At 43.1% G+C, this 19,131-nt stretch overlaps 1 pseudogene; it reads right to left on the bottom strand.

The window, feature by feature from the left end:
* The window catches only part of LOC146870906 (acidic mammalian chitinase-like), a 195,596-nt pseudogene that overhangs the window by 82,929 nt on the left and 93,536 nt on the right, over positions 1–19,131 (bottom strand).

The following is a 19,131-nucleotide window of genomic DNA, read 5'->3' as shown; positions in this document are numbered from 1 at the left end:
CTTTTGCTTACGTACAATTGAGAAATGTATATATACTGTACTCTGTGAATAATGTTTTGAGAATATTGAGAATACTTTTGAGTCCCCTTTCCAGATCCTTTTTGGTGATGGTAATATTCTCCCTTTGACTCGAGTTATTGGAATAAAGCCCTTTATGAACCTGATACCACAGACTCAGCCTCTTGCTTTATGCATGATCTTATTTATATTTTAAAAATTCTGAGAGCGTAATATTTTATTTACCACAGTGGTGTTGTGTGTCAGTCTCTTGCTGTGTTAGTTGGTGTTCATTACAGCTTGTGTCACATGTGTCTGTTGTACTTCCTCTCATCTCCCAACGCACGAATGCCCATTGTGGGTGTCCCAATGATGGTTTACTTTTGTATGGCACTGTGTCCACATCTGTGTCACTGTGGTTCAGCCCCCCTCATGTGTTATGTAGTTGCCTGGGGATACTGTGACACACACATGTTGTGTCCGATGTGCAGTGTGAGTTTGCCTGTTTGTGCATCTGCACCAGTGCATTGGTATTGCTGTTGTGGGCCTTGGTCTGGATGCTGTTTATGTGATTTTGCATGCTGTCCCTGTGAGTCATTTCACATCATTGTGCACATTCATCCTGGTTGCTGGGTGCCATTGTTGGCATGGAATGTGAGTTTGTGAGCTGACACCTACAGTCTACACATGTTGTTTTGATTGGTGTGTCTATTTTCGAGATGTGTGCATGCTTGGTGATGGTCACTTCTGCTGTTGTGTCATTGTACGCTGTATGCATTGTCAGCCCCCATGTGTGGTGCTTGTCTGCAGATGGCCGAGAGTGTTATGTTTTCACAGCACTGTTAGCCTCACCACATCTCTGTGTGTATGGGACACAACCACTAGTGTGCCCCAGAAGTGTTTGATGTGTTGGGAGCATGGATCATACATGCTGTTTGTTATTTGCAGCATTGACCATGATGACACTTACCTTTTGGTCACTGTGATGAGGGGGGTTTGGTCCCCATCACCACAATGCTCCACATCTGCTGCATTTTGTGAGCCCCCACTTAACTTCTGTTCTACACAGTGAGGAGGTGTTCTTTTTACATTGCCACAGTGCTATGGTGATGCTTGCCTTGTGTATGTCACACTCATGTGTTGGTCACACATGTGCCGTTACTTACATTGTATGCTAGTAGCCATAATCACTGTTGTGGGCATTTGTCACAGACTACGCACTGTTGTCATGATGTTATGGGGGATGTATTTTGCGGACATACCTGATGTTTGCGTATGCTGGATGTGTTGCGCATCACCCATCCTATGGCTGGGGGTGGCAGGGGTGATGGACAACATAAGCACTATGGATGGGGGTGGCAGGGGTGATGGGCAACATAAGCACTATGGGTGGGGGTGGCAGGGGTGATGGGCAACAGGATACAGGGAGAGGGATGACCCTTGTATGATGCGATGGGAAGAAGTGATGATTTTTGGTGAGAATGAACTAAGTTTCACCTGCGCGGCATGAATGTCCATAAGTGCTCTGAGTCATCGGAATACAGCACCTCTGAGCCCAATAGTGGAGGGTAGACAAAAAAGAATAATCTTGTGGCCACAGTGTCACAGGTGGTGGGCAAATCTAAGAGGATCAATTAACAGCTTGTATCATGCCTCTAGCAGTTAGGAGTTACTTTTTTATTTTCGAGATTCACAAGATTTTCAAGATGACATTCAAGATCCCCTTTTGGGGCCCCTATGGGCCCTGCAGCCAAACTGAAAGTCACTAAGAAGGTTGTTTGCTTCCAAAAAAAAGAAAAGGAAAAAGAGGAAGAGCCAAGCAACCCCCCCCCCCTCCTAAAAGGGGGCAGCGCAGAAGCCAGTCACAGCATCATGCATCATATGCGTTCAAAAATGCAAAGGAAGGTTTTGGATAATTCCCAATTATTTGCCTCCAAACTGTATGTGGGATTTACCAATTGTCCTCCTTCTATGGCTGGATGTAGGTCGGCAGTGAAAATGCCTATACCTTTTTCTTCTGACTGTGTTAAACCGAGTTCTGCTGGTGACCTGCAAGAATTTTGTATGCAAGTGGATACCGTCCTTGGATTTTCCTTACAAATCATTCGACATAGGCAAATCGCAGTCATGTTCAACATGATCGAAAGGGTTCAGATGTTCATGCAAAAGGCCAAATTGCATTGAAGTTCAGAACTATCCAGTATTTTCATAGCTTTTTGCAGAGATACACACAGGCCACAAAAAAAAAGCCTTGCAACTTCACACACTCCTTGAGGGGTTAGGGGCTGCAGAGGAATGCTGGGGGCTGCGCACACAAATTCCTTTAGAGAAGCGTTATCTAGTTTTATCAGTTCTGCCTGCAGAGAAGGCTAGTCCCAAAGAGCTGGGCACACGAGACACGGGAGAGTAGAAAGTAAGAGTAAGTGTCAGGAAGTCGAATACAGGTGATACTTTTATAAACTAATTGGGACCGGCCAATGATTGCTATTTTTTAATTGAGAGGAGCTACTTGTCGTAACAGGCGAGTGTTACAAATATAAACACAGTTGAACCGTCAATCATGAAAGCAAATGCACCAGTCATAAACCAACCTATTATGGTATAAAATCTATGCACCAAACATCGATCCCAGCCCAGTTGACTGATATCTAACTAATAACCTCTTCCAGTGCTAAGTTCTTGAGCGGTGGTTGCAAGTCACCAAAGAAGGAAAAGGGAAACTCTGGGGCATATTTACAAAGAAATTGTCAGAGTGCAGCATTAAGCTAAGATTGATAATGCCGCGCTCCGACATTTTCTAAACAAAGGGATGCGCCGTATTTACAAGAATGTGGCGCACCCCTGCGCATTCCCTAGTGCTGGCACTAACTTTAGCTGCCTAGCACCAACATATGCACTCTTGCACCAAAGTGCAACGGTGCCTGCGTTGCGGGGAATGATTGTTCATGTGCTGGAAGGTGTCCCTTCCAGCACATAAATAATCAGTAATGGCGATTTGTAACTTCTATGTGTGCTGCTTTATGCAGCACACATAGAAGCTGCAATTAGTCATTTTATAATCAATATTTATGTGCAGGAAGGGACACCTTCCTGCACATGAACAATCACTAGTGGCAATTTGCTGTTTCTATTTATGCTGCAGAATGCAGCACACATAGAAACAGCAAAAACGAGTACAAATTATTAATTTCTCCTCGTTTCACCAGGTTAAGACCAGTTTTCCCTGGTCTTATTTTTGGTGCTGCCCCATACTTATGTCACCCTTTTAAATAGGGGGCAGCGTCAAAAGGCAATGGGTGCTGCGGTGGAACGCCCACCGCAACACCCATTTCACACCCCTTTCACACTAAGTTCTGTGTGAAAAGGTACCTTAGTCACAAGGAGGAGTTAAGCCACATTAAGTGCCTTAACGCCACCTTGTAAATAAGGCAAAGGGATTATCGCCACCAGGACATCACAAAAAGTGACATTCCGGTGGCAATAAGCTCTTGTAAATACCCCCTTTGTGTTTCCATTTAACCATTTAAAACAAAGGTTAACATCAGAGTGTGATTTAGATCCTCGCTCTAGTAGTGAGATGTTATGTATGACAAGTATATGAAACATTTAATAAGATGAGTATTCTTTTTCCTTATCTTGAGTTAATGCAGTGATGTACATGATCAAATGGCTTACCTTGCACTCGTAGCTCACAGCATTGTCGTAGCCGTAGGCACCTTCTGCTCATCGCTCCATTTCAATGTGGCTCCTTTCAGAAAGTTGCAGATCTGTAGGCACAAAGGTATAATTTGTTGTATGTGGCTGAGTGCAGAAAACTGAAAATTAAATGATTAGAACATTCTGAACACAGGTTGATCTTAGCTAAATATATCAATTGAAACCACTGAAAAAATTACCTCATAGTAGGCCCAGAATCCAGCTTCGCGGGTGTAGGTTCCGGAAGATCCAGCACCACTGACTGGGGCACCAATTCTGCAATCATTTTGGGTTATGAGTCGAAAGGTGCGGCCATAGGTTGGGAATCCCATCATTAGCTTCTCGGCAGGGACGCCTTTATCTCTCCAGTACTTCATTGCAAACTCCTGTGGACACCAGAAGCAAATCCTATCACTAGAGATGAAGCCCCTTCAGACCCAGCATGAATTTGTAAGGATAGAAGCACTGGATTTGAGTTTTGCTCTTACAGTATTGAAGTAAATGAGGTCACCCTTGTCTTGTGGCCCTACATGGAGATGGCTGTTGTGCCCCGAGACAGTGTCCCAGCCTTCGTGAAAATCATAGGTCATTACGCTGATGATGTCTAGGACTCTTCAACAAAACAGGGTGAGTTAATGTTAGAAAAGCTTATTTTAATGGTATAATTCCGGCTCTGGGCTGTTACCCTTCAGAGTTACACAAACCATCACTTAAATGTGCACTGTCAGAAAGTATGTGCATGTCCAGTTAAATAATTCAATCTCTCTAACATCAGGTGAGAATCTTACAACATTGGTTTTGTAGTAAAATAACTAGCGTTATCCATGCCTTTAGGTAACAAGTTGTCCTTCAAGACTTGACTGAGACTATGAAACACTGAGGCACCTAGATTACGGTTTATAGTATGTATGGGACAGAAGATGAAGATGCTGTATCGCCACCTGGGGCTGAAGTTTGGGATATATGTGAAGTAATAAAAGATATCAGCTTTAGGAAAAAATTGTTGCATCTCAGTTTTTCATTTTCTTCTCCAGCATTCATTTTGGCTCTTTCTTCATTAGGGTTTAACCAGAAGAGCTGCACATATTTACAAAAATGTGACTAAATTACAACATGACAGCAATCGGGAGGATATTATGCATTGTGAGAAAGAGATGGTTTATAGATCTAATGACTCTTGTATGAACAGTTACAGTTTTTTCACTTTATGAAGCATGAGTTCGTATGTAGTCACCTGTTTGTTTAAGAAGAATATCGTCTGGAGAGGGTTAATGAAGAGTAGAACCTCACCTGAAGATGTTCTGAGTAAATTTGCTGAAGTGTTAAGTGATTTAGTGTGGAAGACTACCATGGGAATATTCTTAAAACTGCAGCCGTAACCGGCTTTCTGGCAAAATGTGCTATGGAACAGGTTTTCTGTGCCCAGACCTGATGCAAGCCACAATCCATCAAACCAACAGTATTGTTATAGAGTTCATTTTCTTTGGCAGTATGGCCGTAAGATACAAGAGGCTTCCCTGTGAGCCAGCTGAAGCCTTTTGTTGTGCCAGTGTAATAATGCACATGAGTTCTCTAGGCAACCAGGGCACGGAAGGACTGAGGTGCAAGATCTCTGGCAGGTATGACTTCAGAATGGAATGCAAAGTAATGAAGATTCACCTCTTCCACCAAGTATACAGACTATTCTCTATTAAATTCCCCTGAGACCATTCATCCCTCCTCCGTTGTCCCCACTGTTATACGCTGCTCTCCAAATTCTAAATTCCACAGATTAACTTAATGGACAATGGACTAAGTAAAACATCAAACTAGTTTCTGCCTTTTAAAAACACTTCTATACAATCTTGTCTAAGATTGAAATTACAACAAATTGCGTTTTATGTTTGTGGAATCTCCATTGAGAGATACCAGGTTGCTTTGGATATGGAAGAGATGGTTCAACTTGTTAGATAGTTGTATTTGAGGTGATTGCAATAAATCTATACGGCCAAAGTTGTGGCTGTGAGGGTCTTGGTCATTTGGTGTCTCGATTTCTGAATAAAGAGGTTTTTTTTTGCCAATTTATTTATCATTTTGACACTGCAACACAGTGCATAATAAAATGTAGATTATAGGTATACTACAGGTGATTTTGACCTATAAACTTTACATACAAGCCATGAGTCGTTCCACATCAGAACAAGCAGCGAGTAATGCCACTAAAAACAATTGTTGTTATTCATTCGATATCAGATATATTACAGAAAGATGCTGATATTAGACTCAGCCTCACTTTGCATTCTAGCTCCAGCACATTAGTTAAGTTCAGTTTCGCCACTCTGTCTCATTTCATATTGGTTTTAAATGGTAACCATAGAGTTTCAAATGTATGTGATTTGCCTTGAAGAGTTGATGTTATATTTTCCATGGCGTACACATTTCACACCTTATTCCACCACAATAATCTGCTGTATCCAAACCTGTCAATGGCAGTGTGATTTCTACTTTTTGCCCAATGTGGGAAAAGATTTCCCTCCAGTAAGTTTGAACATATTTACAAGACCACCACATGTAGAAGAATGTGCCCTTTTCCTCACAACTCTTACAACACAAATCGGAACAACCGAACATGACATGGCAGGCAATCGGGTAGAAGATAAGTTCCAACGTGTCAGCAGCTTATATGAGTTTTCTTTATGAAGTGCACAAATTGATACCTGAGGTGCCCTGTGCCATATTCTCCCTCAGGTCTTGGAAGGTATCTCTTCCCCCAGATCTCTCTTTCATTGAAGGATGTGTGGCCAGCTCTGTCACAAACTCGCTGTAGCCACGTTATTCCTTTGCAAGTCTGTTTATTTGCAAACAAATTTTCCAGGGACGTGCTTTACCTGCCTGCCAATTAGGAATCCCTTTGGGATCCCATCCAGATTAAAAGTTGTGTGATTCGGAGAATCAATAGGTTTCCAAGGAGATAAGATGGAAGAGTATAGAGAAATCATCTTGTTAACTTCAATCGACTTCACTATGTATTAAAAATCCCAGACCCCATTGGGGATTGCGTCTTTGGGTCTGATTTAGAGTTGGGTGGTAAAGTCCTCCAATTTCTAGAAGAAGAGCTAAATCCAGAAGAAAATCTACCAGTAAAATTTCTTCATCTAATTATATACCAATGAATTTGGCATTTTGCCCAGAAATTCCATTGACACACAACTCTTAAATGATGTATTTTAGTCTGCAGGGGTTAAAACATCTCTAAGGTCCAAGTCCCAACCAACATCACTAACACATTCTCAGTAATCCAAGTTGGAGCCACTGTACTAACTTCCCAATCTCGCAATTTCATATCCGGCATCAATAGTTCCTTTGCCAGCAGACACAGCTGCGGTGACCAGCAGCCTGGGTCTTCCAGTGTCTTCACATTCTTTTTCAAAAGCCTCAAGTAATTCCTAGCCAGAGAGAAGGTACCAGTCATTTCTGCTCCCTTACGTTCATTACTGTAGTTACCATCTGCCATAATGCAAACTATTTTTTTCTAGGCTGTGATGTATTTATTGTGTTAACTGTCACCGAGCCACATCTGTTGGATCCCAACAGTTTTTTAACTTTTTGAAACAACACTAGGTCATGGGGGAAGACACATTGAAGCGTTATCTGACGTTCCATGTACACATTTGGGACTAAGCGTTCAAGGAGCTTTGCAAGAGCCTTTCATGAAAGAATAATATAGGAGTTTCGAAACAACTTGACAAGGCAAACTGATGATCCATGCAGCTACCAATGACAATGGATTACTGTTGTCATGAAAAGGCGTATCAGAGATGTTTGTAGGGCCCAGCTTAAAAACGTTATACCTTGCTCCACATGTCCCAAATGTTTTTTTCTAAGAAAATTTCCCCAGAAAAAAGAGAAATCAGTGCAGCACCCCCTACTCTGTCAATAGCATGGCTTTAGCTGAGTTGCCATGATACAAAATGGCAGGCTTGCTTCAAAATCTATCAATAGATTTTTCATCACCAGCACAGGCCCTGACAAATTATGGGGCCTAAGGAGTAATCTTCCCGCTGACCCAACCTTCTTAAGACCCTGTTCATAAATTCTAAAACTTTATTTTGTATGTTCAAGTACATATATGAGAAAAGATCACGTTGATCAATGTGTTTTGGCTGCAAATTAAGATTGCACGTCTCGCATTCCAGATATTGATGTCTGCAAGAAAGAGGTATAGTCACCTTTACAGGTCTAATGCATGGGTGCAGCAGCATTATAAAACCGCATCCCCTGGGTTGACCCAAATCCCTCACATCATTCAAACCAGAAATCACAATGTCTATGCCGTGCCATATTGTTCATACCTTCCCTATCCCCAATCAACCACCAAGAGATTAGGATACAACTGGTTTAGATCACAGCTATCTGTGTCTGCTTTTATTTTATTTATTTTTTTATTTTTATTTTGTACAGAGTTTTATATAGCGCAAACTTGACACAAATCGGGTATCAGAGCGCTTTATATAGCACCAGTTGCATTACATGAAGACACAATATATTTATTTTTTTTGTTAGGCACGGGGAGATTAAGTGATTTGCCCAGAATCACAGGATATTCAGCTTCATTGCCTAGACTCGAACCCAGTTCCCCAGATTCGAGGTCGACCGCCCTAGTCGTTATGCCAACTCCTCTCCCCTTTTTAGGTCTCGGCTGGCGTTAGCAGCGCGCATGCGCTGCATCGCCATGCGAGGCTTTTGGAATCGATACGGCTTGCGAAGTTCACTTTCGGTTCCGGCCGTAATTTTCATTGGTGTACGTCATTTGACCTCACCAATTATGCTAAACGGGGTGTACTGATTGTTAAGGAGGCTTTTTAGTCCCTCCTGGTTATCACCCTGTCCCCGTTTGGCCCTGCCCACTGGGATTGGATCTTTTACGGGCGGATTTACCCACTTTCCTTTAAAGGACAGTAAGCACTTTTTAATTTTATTTGCAGTGCCGTCCACACACTTGTTCTCCCTGTCTTTTGCTTTCTCTTTATTTCGTCTAGTCCATCTTGCATCCATTCTCTCTCCCTTTCCGCAGTGTGTAATTTAATTTTAATCTGTGTTAAGCATTGCGAGTCAAGCACGTACAGCCAGAGTAAATACGTAGAACACACGTCAACGCATGCAACTGGCCATCACACCCCGGTGTCCCGTCTCGGCTACTCTCTCCACGCAGATGTCGCCAGGCCCTCAAACCGCATGAAACAAGCGGGCACATTTTGTTTGAAAGATGACACTTCAGCCGCCTTTTGTGGCCGAGAACCAGGGTCCACTTGGCAACCGATGATTAATGAGGCTAGGGGTCATAGGTCGCGCAAAAGGCCGCTGACCCCAAAGCACCTAATGGGGCTTGCCCGAAACCCCCGGCGCTGGTGGAAATTCACTTTCAAGCTGCTTGCCTCTTCCTCTGGCCCAGCCTCGGAGCCCATGTGAGCAAACACTTGACTGGTGAGTAATTCAGCCTCGGATTGGACTAAGCAGCTCTTTGGGAAAGGGAGAGAGATGGGGTAACCCGAGCCATCCTGGAGACAAACCTGGGGGAGAACCAGGCTGAAAGAGGAACCTAGGAAGAGGGCTGCACAGGGCCCGCGGCCTAATTGGTTGTGACAAGCAGAGATGGATGAAAGGGCTCTTCTCATCACAGCCAGGGAGACCCGCCCTGTGCTGGCCAGTGGGGGCGATGTCTGATCGCAGACTGCAGATATCTGCCGCGTATATGGTTTTTATAATGTACATAACTGCATGCAAAATCATAAAGTCAGGGCTTTCAGTGGGCCGGGTCCTGCCGGTGCTCAGTACCGGTAGTTCTAAAACGCAGGTGCTGAGACAGGTCCCGATCGGGCTCTCCATATTTGCACTCATCATCGGAGTGGAAAATAACTCTTCATTCTGCAGCAGTACCACCCTTCACTGCCTTTGATGTAACTTCAAAGAGACTTGCTATAATATTTTCCTTGTCTCGTAATTTAAGAAAATATTATATACAACGAAGCCATAGTTGTTGCTTATGTATATTATGCAACTAATAACCATTGATAAAGCCAACAGTCCTGGCTTGTTGTTGGTGTAATGTTACTCATTGCATTATATGTCAGGATGCAATGACAGAAACAGCAGAATACCAGTGGGGCGGGCACACAATGGTAAACAGATTTTTTAGCTTGGGTGTTTTCAAGCCACACCTTTAATTATATCGACCGCGCCCCACTTGAGAGCCCCCCCCTAGTCGTTTCAGCATACTTAAAGCCCTGCTTAAAGTTACTTACTTCTCCATCATGTTCACATATTTGTTGGTCCTGGCAGCACGCTCGTCAACTTGTGTGATCGCGTCCTTCGTTTGGAGCACACTCTCCTAAGCATTCTGGTTCTTGTAGTGTTCAACATTATCAGATGAATACTGTTAATATGAATGGGAGCAGGGATGGTGCCACGCAGGCATCGTGAAATCCACTTGTCATTTTCATTAATGTTTGCTGTTCAATACGGTTTGTTTAACACGGCAAATATCTTGTGCATGCCTGACCCTTTCTGACAAACACCCGAGAAGAGCGGCTGCATCTTTTAGATAGGAGGGGTAATGCATGTGATTCATTGGCAATTTTGGCTCAATAAGAGCCAGGAAACAAGTTCACACCCAGAGGGCTCAGGCACACCCGTTTTATTTGCCACTGCAGGCTCTAGCAGTCTAGATTATGAGAATATCAGGGCATCACTAAGTGAGGTGGAAAAGTTAGCATTTGGGTGATCCCATCTGTAGCATGTATAACCTACGTTCGGATCAATTTTGTGTATTCTAATCTGGGTTTAATAATAGTGTGCCAGGAATCTGAAATGTAATAATTCATGCCTATAGCTAATGGATAGTTCCTTAGTGTGTTTACAGCAGCAAGGTCCCACTATAATGACTAAGATCATATCTAGATCAGCCTCACAACATTCACATAGAGGATGTACAGACATCAAAATAGAGCATGGGGGACCTATTCACAAACTGCATTTGATAGTATCTACTTGCAGAGACCTCCGCTCCTCCTATTTTTTCAATGGGGAGATCTCCACCACACTTGTCAAGTTCTCCGCTCAGGTAGGTTTATGTTTTTGGTAAATATGGGAGGGACAAGAATGAGTGTCTGGAAATGTAGAATACGTACAACTAAATAGGAGGGAAGTTGAGGAGGGGGATAAGGGGATACATGCAAATGCAAAACATCCATCCATATAAGATTATGCTTATTGCTTTTAACAAATAATTCTTCTAAAGTTACTACAGTCGGAAAGGTCACAAAACAGTAGTAAATGTCAGTGGCGGCTCACATAGGCCATGTTGCGGGACGGTGGGGCGGCGGGGCGGGGCAGGATGGGGGTAGAAAACTCGGACATACGACGGAACGGAGGAAGGTAATAATTACTTTCCTCCGTTCCGTAGTATGTCCGTGTCTACTCCCCCCACCCTACCCTGCCCCTCCCCCACCCACTGGTCCTATGCGAGCCGCCACTGGTAAATGTACTCCAGCCCAGCCTTGGAGTAAGTCGAGCACCACAAATGCCCAGTCGAAGTGGAAACACACTATGGTGGTCCCGCTTTTTGAAAAAAACTCTATGCGACCCCTGTGAGCCTGAAAACGGTCAACCTATATCACTGTTACCACTCTACTCGAAGATTGCAGAGAAGCACGTGAATAGGCAGCTCTTTACCCTACTGGAGTATAAAGACCTCCTGCATAGGACACAATCAGGTTTCTGCCCCTCCTACAGCAACAAACCTGCTTTGATGCTAGCCTCCGAGTCTTCCGTTTGGATTATGGACAAGGGTGACCCTGCAGCAATCCTTATGTTGGACCTCAGTGCCGCATTCGATACAGTATTCTGCAACATCCAGTAATACGCTGCTTTGGCTGACCTAATTTCTGCAGGGACGTACCTTTCAGGTCTCCCAAAAACCATTTCACTCGAAGGTGCATTCCTTACAGCAGGGAATGCCGCAGGGCTCTTCACTAAATCCAACCCCTTTCAATATCTATGTCTGCTCTTTGTCGGAGCTCATTGGGCGCTATGGTTTTATCATTATGTCAGTACACTGATGGCATGCAACTTGTGATCACTGTCTCCCAGAACAGCAAGCCTCTTCCCTCTGTTCATGCTTGTCAGAGGTTGCTGCCTGGATGGACTTAAACTGCTTAATCCTGAATGCCGGGAAGTCTAAGGTATTGGTTCTGTGCAAGCACCATAATATCTGTTCCTAGCCTCGGTCTGTCACTCACTCCCAAGCCTAAGGTAAAAAATGTCGGCATCTGGTTTGATGAAAAACTCTCCTTTGATACACAGATTACTGCCATTGCAGGAAAATGTTTTGGGATGCTGAGATCTTTGAAGAAAATTCTCCATCTCTTACCGGAATCCGCCCAAAAATCTGTAGTACAGGCCCTGGTAATATCCAAGCTGGACTACTGCAATGTTGTTTATTTGGATGTGTCCCAGTCCCGTCTTAGAAAGCTTCAACGGGTCCAGATTGCTGCAGCTTGGGGACTGTTCAGGCTACACAAGCATGCCTCTATTAGTACTGCGCTGAGAAAACTGCACTGGTTTCCGGTGAGGCAAAAACTTACCTTCAAATCTCTCTGCTATTGCTACAGGGCTCTTTCCTCTCAAGGCCCACCTTATCTTCAGTCTGAAGCAAAATACGACGTTATCCCAAAATTTGAAAGAGCCGGAATAGGAGACGGTTTATTTAACCATCTTGCACAAACAATCTGAAACTCTCTTCCTGTTGCAATTCAGCAAGCTCCATCTGAAATTCTCCAGGAAAAAACTGAAAACCTTGATTTTCAGGTCTGGTTGAGACATATCCAGCATATGGCAACATTATTCTCCGGGTCAGTATCCTAACGCTAGGACACTTCGCAAGAAGTAGCTATGCACTTTATAAGTCTCATTATTATTTCTCATTATTGTTATATTTCTCAAAGGTCCTGCAAAACACGCATATAGAAAATAATGGAGACAGGGACTTAAAAATAACATCCTAGGGCAAATAATGTTAAATAAATAAAATAATGTTAATGATGGATTGGAGGGTGGATTTGGTGCATGTGGATAAAGATGGACCTTAAAATGGTGGGAAATGGTCATGCCCAGGATAAAGCTGGCCCGATTAGGATGCTAGTTTCTCCGTGAATTACATGAGTCTGTTTGCAATCACTCTACCTAAAATCTTATTTTCTAGATTTAGCAGCAACAGTGGGTGATACAATTGATGTAGCTGCTCATCCCTGTCCGGCATTAACAATGCAGTGATGACCTTTTCTCATGTTCTTGCCAAAAGACAGCCTGGGTCCAGGGCTTCAATAAATATTTCTAATAGCTGTAGGACGAGTAGCTCCTTACTATCATTTTCCATAAAATTGCTACTTCTCATTTTACCTGTCTTAGGTATGCCGATGATTTGATACTATTAGACCATATGCCTGTGGGACTTCAAAGAAAAATAAAGGCACTAGAGGTATAGAATACATTAATTTGTCTAAGAATACCACTTTAATTTTCTACACAAGAAATGGCAATGCTTTCTGTGCTATTCTCCATTAGAGCAGGTAAAAAGCTACACATATCTTGGACTTATATCGGGACATATTTACAAGCCTCTACCGCCACAGGAACATCACTTTTTATGATGTTCCTGTGGCGATAAACCCTTCGCCTTATTTACAAGGCACTATTACTCCACTTAATGTGTCTGGATGCCATCTGTAAATACGATCCCCTTTCATGCTTCACTTATTGTGAAACGGGCATGCAATGGGTGTTGCGGTGGGCATTCGGCTGCAACACCCATTGATTTTGACACTGCCCCCTATTTACAAGGGGGGCGTAAATAGGAGGCAGCGCCAAAATTAAGATCAGGAAAAACCTGGTCTTAACATGGCAAGATGAAGAGAAATGCTTAATTTCTCCTAGTTTTTGCTGTTACTATGTGTGAAACATAGAGTACATTTTAATAAATTTTTTGACACCAAAACGACAAAAATCCAAATAGTAGAACCGGATATATGCAGTTTTAAAGGTTTTGCAGAAATCAAGAGCTAAGATGCATAAAGAACCAACCACAGTTGGACTGAGTCCAAGTCACAAGTTGAGGCCGGTTGCGATGGAGCACGTGTCCAATACAGGGCTGAGTCCAGTCTGCTGAAAAAATACATTGTGTCAAACTGCGCAGGCTGGCATCGAAGAGTTGTCGCTAAGGGGCTGCGATTTGAAGTCCTGCATTATCATCGAGGCAACCACTGCGGTTGCGAAGACTTGTACTGTGATGCATCAGTACAGGGGAAGAGAAGCGTCACGCTGGACTGGCATCAGTGGCAAGCTGCATCGGCGGTGAAGGAGCCACAGGAGTTTGCGAGGTTTGTGATGCCTCGAAGATGGAGACGAGATATGTTGTGCTGGGCCAGGGCCAGGGTCTATGTCAAGCTGGACTATTCTGGGTTGAGATGCATAGAGTTGCATCAGTGTCAAAGGAGCCTTTTATGTCCATGTGGCTTGAACAGGTGGCCAGCCGATCGACCCTTGGAGATTTCCTGTAATTCTGAGTCCACACAGGCAAGTTGGATTCATCAGAACAGCTCACAGCAGCAGAGGAGTCCTCAGTCAGTACAGCAGGGCTTTGGCAGCATGGCAGACATCACAGCTGGGCACTCCTTCCTGACAGATTCAACCGGTCCAGAAGTGATCTGAAGTGTTGGGTCTCAGGGTCCACTATTTATACCTGGTGCCCACTTTGTGGTAGAAGCTGTAGAGGGAGGAGATATCTGTAATTTCCTGCCTCGCTGCCCTAGACCCAGCTTGTCTGGGATCACAAAAGACTAGTGTGAAACCCTTTGTTGGAATGCGGAGTCAGAGTCTTTGTGGCATGCAACTGTGGTAGGCGACAGGCCTCTTTCCTCAAAGTGACAGAGATTGCCCATTGTCATAATACCTATTCCCCTTTGTCTCAATGTATGGAAGTAATACACAAAGACCAGCTGCCAGATACATTTAGTCATGTGGCCCAGGATTTAGACTGGAGGATTAAGACAGGAAAATGCCAAGTGGCATTTTCAAAATTGTGACTCAAAATCCGACTTTACCATTAAAGAGGATGTTAAATTACAACTCCTGAGATACCAAGCATGACTTTCCTACCTATTAATCGCTGTACATGGGAACACACTTTCCAGATTTCGCCTTAGGTCTGTGTGAAATTATAATTTGATCAGAGAAGTTTTGCAAAGGCAAGAAAACTGTCAACTTTGCAAAGTTGCCAGGTTTGAAATATTAAATAAAATCATTCTGGCAGAAATTTTCAGCAAAATGGTTTTTGTTTAGATTTTTTACACAAAATATATTTCTTTTCTCTGACAAAACATACTCACAGGTTTTTTTCCCTACTGTTTTTAAAAAACAAAGATCTTTTTGAATTTTAAAAGTTTCACAGAGTTGGTAGAAAGCATCTTTAAACAATATTCGCACCCCAATTTTTGCCCAAAGAACCCAAACTACATTCGGTGTAACATATTGCTTCCTTACTTTTTCGGCAGAAATGGGTACATACCAATGGAGGAAACCTTTACTTACATCTTTACTCTTACCTTACATAAGACAGTAAAACGCTGCTTCTCTTCTGGTGGGCTTCCTCTCGACCCGGGATACTCAAAGTCCAGATCTATGCCATTACAAAGATGGGCAATGACTTAGTCGATGAAGATCTTACGGTTAGCAGCCGAAGTAACCATACCAGTAAACCTGGAGGGACAAAATGTAATACCATTAATTATTAGCACCGTAAAGAAAACCATTTTCCTCATTACCAACGTCCACTGTCATATGCTTTACATCAATCAGACCCATCAACGACTTCAAGCACGTAACACTATAACCCGATGTGTGAGTGAAGATTTATTTTATATAAATTGTTCATACAAATTAATTATTGGAGATCATTTTACTCATTATGGCCTTCCATAACAAGTACATTGGCTAAATTTCAATTTAACCCTGGTCATCAAATTCGTGATCCATGACAATTGCAAACACAAATGACAAATGGTCTTAAAATGGTGATGAAGAAATCCCGAAACTTCCTACAAGATACTCAGTCAGTCTACCTATCCTCTACAGTCTTTTCTTAATATCATCTGTGTACTTCCTCTCTCAGAAGCATGCTTAATTTAATATGGAGATGGAGACAGATTTTGGATGATTCTTTCAACAAAAAAGCACAGCCTGAAGCCAGCCTCTTCTCCACACAGCCTCGTATTTTATAACATCCGAGGGAGACGAGCACCTCCCCAACCTTTTCAATGAATGTAAAAGTAGCAAGATGTAGCCGAGACTGTGATCCCATGCACACATGAGGAAAACAAGTATTTTTTTCACAAGCTAGGCCTTTTAATGAGAGCATAGAATCCCAGAGCCAGTTCCAGTGTCATCCTTTTAGATGCCTCACGAATGTCGTGGAGGGTTTCTACTATCCCTGCATAGTTGTAGGGGACGAGAGAGGGTGGGCCACAAGCTGGATTTTCATCAGAGTCTGTTTTTGGGTTGAAAAAAAAATCCCCTAAAAATAAGGCGAGTTTTTGAAGACCCATCTGAGGTCAGGGGCCTGATTAAAGTTATAATATTGCAATGATAAAATGATTTCTCCTCTTCCATCATTCCATCTGCACTAACAACACAGCGCTTGCAAATGTCATCCATAATTCCATAAATAGGGATTATTTCTACGCCACACGTTCTCAGGTCTAATAGTCCATTCAATTTACAGATATCAGAAGACACCTGTTTGCAGTACCCTCATTATTTTAAATGTTACACTCGGTGCTGTTCACTATAATTCTTGTTCCACTATTCTCACAACCTTGAACCGATGTCTTCTTGCATTATAGCCACCATCACTGGTGAACCATCGAAAGCACACTTACTTCTGCGTGCCGAAGTTCCATCCGCCCACAGCCAGCAGGGTGACCAAATTTGTGTTCCTACAAGGGAAACATATGTCAACAAGTGAAGAAAGTAAGATGCATGGTAGATGCCACATCGAGAAACAACAGAGGACTTAACAAAACTGTGTTCCACCTGAGGCCTTAGCGTTGAAAAATACAAACGAAGTCTGATCCACAGTACATAGCTCTTTACTGCCTTTTCCTTATGCTCAGTTTCATCACTTGATGTAGGTGTCTAAGCGCTTCAGGTAGGCACTGTAGTTATGACCCAAAGAAATTGGTCATTATGTTGCCAACCTCATAAAGATGAAAAACTGAGCAAACCTTTCAGGTGAAGGGACTATATTTTTCTGGACCTTGCTGCACACAGCTGAGCCAACGATTGGGATGAATACAGTGCTTAATTTGAGCAAAAGGTTTCCGGTGCTCGGCACCAGCACTTAATTGTCAACACTGGCGCTTGTGACAGTCTGCTCCTAGGTGGCACTGTCTGGCTAATTTAGAGATGATCAAAACAACATTTAATTATTAATTGAATATACCTTAAAAATGACTATTACCTGCCACCCAATCCATTCTTATAGCTTTGGGGGCCTGAAATAGTCGGAAGTGTCATACTTGTGGGAGTGGGAGGGTTAGTAGTTGTGCTGTTACTATCATTGGCAGCATAGGATGGGCAATGTGTTGTGCAAGTTGCAGTGAACTCTAACACTTAAAAATGGCAACCCTGGCTGGAGAAGACATTCATCCATACCTTTGCTCACCATCAGTGGTGGAAGGAGGACACACATTTTATTTCAGTTCATCTTAGAGAATGCAAAACGACTTGATTTCCCCATCATTGACCATAAAGGGCCCTTTTGATGAGGACTCGTATAGCCTGTCAAAAAACAAAATTATAATGCAACAATATCTCTATGGTTTTCACAAATGGCCTTTTTCCCCTTAAGGTGGGACCCTTTTATAGGGGGATATCTTTGGTACCTCCTTCTATGTTTTAATATGTATATATTTTGTTACGAACAGATTAACATCTTTCTAGCCTGTATGATCAATTGTATGGTTTGTTTAACTTCATCTTGTCTCCTATCCTAACAAGATCTTGTCCACTTAGAAGTATCTTTGTGTACTGCACAACACATGAATTTATATTTCCCTATACCATGGATCTATGAGAGGATCCTGCTCCCTCAGGGTCATTTCTATGCGCCTCTCAACTAAAAGAAAAATACCATGCATCTTTGCATGTATCATCATATTTGCTCCCCTACTTTTACTCGTTTTAAGCTTCTGTGTAGAATACCTGATAGGGTTACTCAACACATCTTGTCAAGCACTATGTTCCTCTTAACTTGTCCCAGGAAGGCCCACTCTGGGTCTGATTTCCACCCTAACTAGGTACTTAGTTCCTTCACTGTCACAGTTTGTGATTCTGATTGACCCTGACTTATTGTAATCATCTTTGTGGAGTATGCGCCATTATGTACTCTCCAGCTTTCTCAAAACTAATACCTCCCATAGCAACGGATCTCTGTAAAACTATATGAACTTTTTTAAGTCTGTTGTAGCTTAAAAAAGCACCTCATCCAGCGGTAAGAGTCCTTTTCTACTACTATATATCACTGCTTCAGGCATTATGGTACCCTAGAGCTTAAAAAGGGAGGAGTCAGCCTTCATTCAACTGTCATTCAAACCTTCACAAATTCCTCATACCTGGTGCCAGTCATCAGTTTACAAAGAAGCTTTAATGACATTGGTGCCTATTAATATTCTAATAAATCAACTAAAAACCTAGGTCTCTAGGGTTTAGCATTCATCAACAGTGATTTGTTACCCCAGTGAATTACAATCAATCAATCATGGGGGTTTATAATGCGCGCTACTCACCCATCAGGGTCTCAAGGCACTGATGGGGAGGGGGGCTGCAGGTCCGGGTCAGTCGTAGAGCCAGGTCTTGAGGATTTTCCTGAAGGTGTGCATAGTGGGGGAGCGTCTGATGTTAACTGGGAGCTTATTCCAGGAATTTGCTGCGATGTAGGAGAAGGATCTTCCGCCTGCTCTGGTTCTGCAGATGCGTGGGGTGTCTGCCAGAGCAAGGTCGGCAGAGCGGAGGTTCCTTTTGGGTACGTGGAAGGATACTCTTTCGTTGAGGTATTTGGGTCCGATGTTGTGGAGGGATTTGTAGGCATGGGTGAGTAGCTTGGAGGTTACTCTCTTCTCGGAGACAATGGAGGTTTCGTAGGTGCTGAGTCATGTGCTCGTGTCGTGGGGTTCCGAGGACGAGTCTGGCTGCAGTGTTCCGGATCGTTTGGAGTTTGTGTAGCTGGGTTTTGTTGATTTCAGCATAGAGGGCGTTCCCATAGTCCAGTCTGCTGGTTATGAGTGCGTGGGTGACAGTCCTTCTATATTGGGAGGGTTCCACTTGCAGGTCTTGCAGAGGATGCGGAGG

The sequence above is a fragment of the Triturus cristatus genome, chromosome 1_1 (genome assembly GCF_964204655.1).
Source record: "Triturus cristatus chromosome 1_1, aTriCri1.1, whole genome shotgun sequence".
In the NCBI taxonomy this organism is placed as follows: Eukaryota; Metazoa; Chordata; class Amphibia; order Caudata; family Salamandridae; genus Triturus; species Triturus cristatus.
The sequence above is the reverse complement of the archived record's forward strand: the minus strand, read 5'-3'. Positions and strand labels throughout refer to the sequence as shown.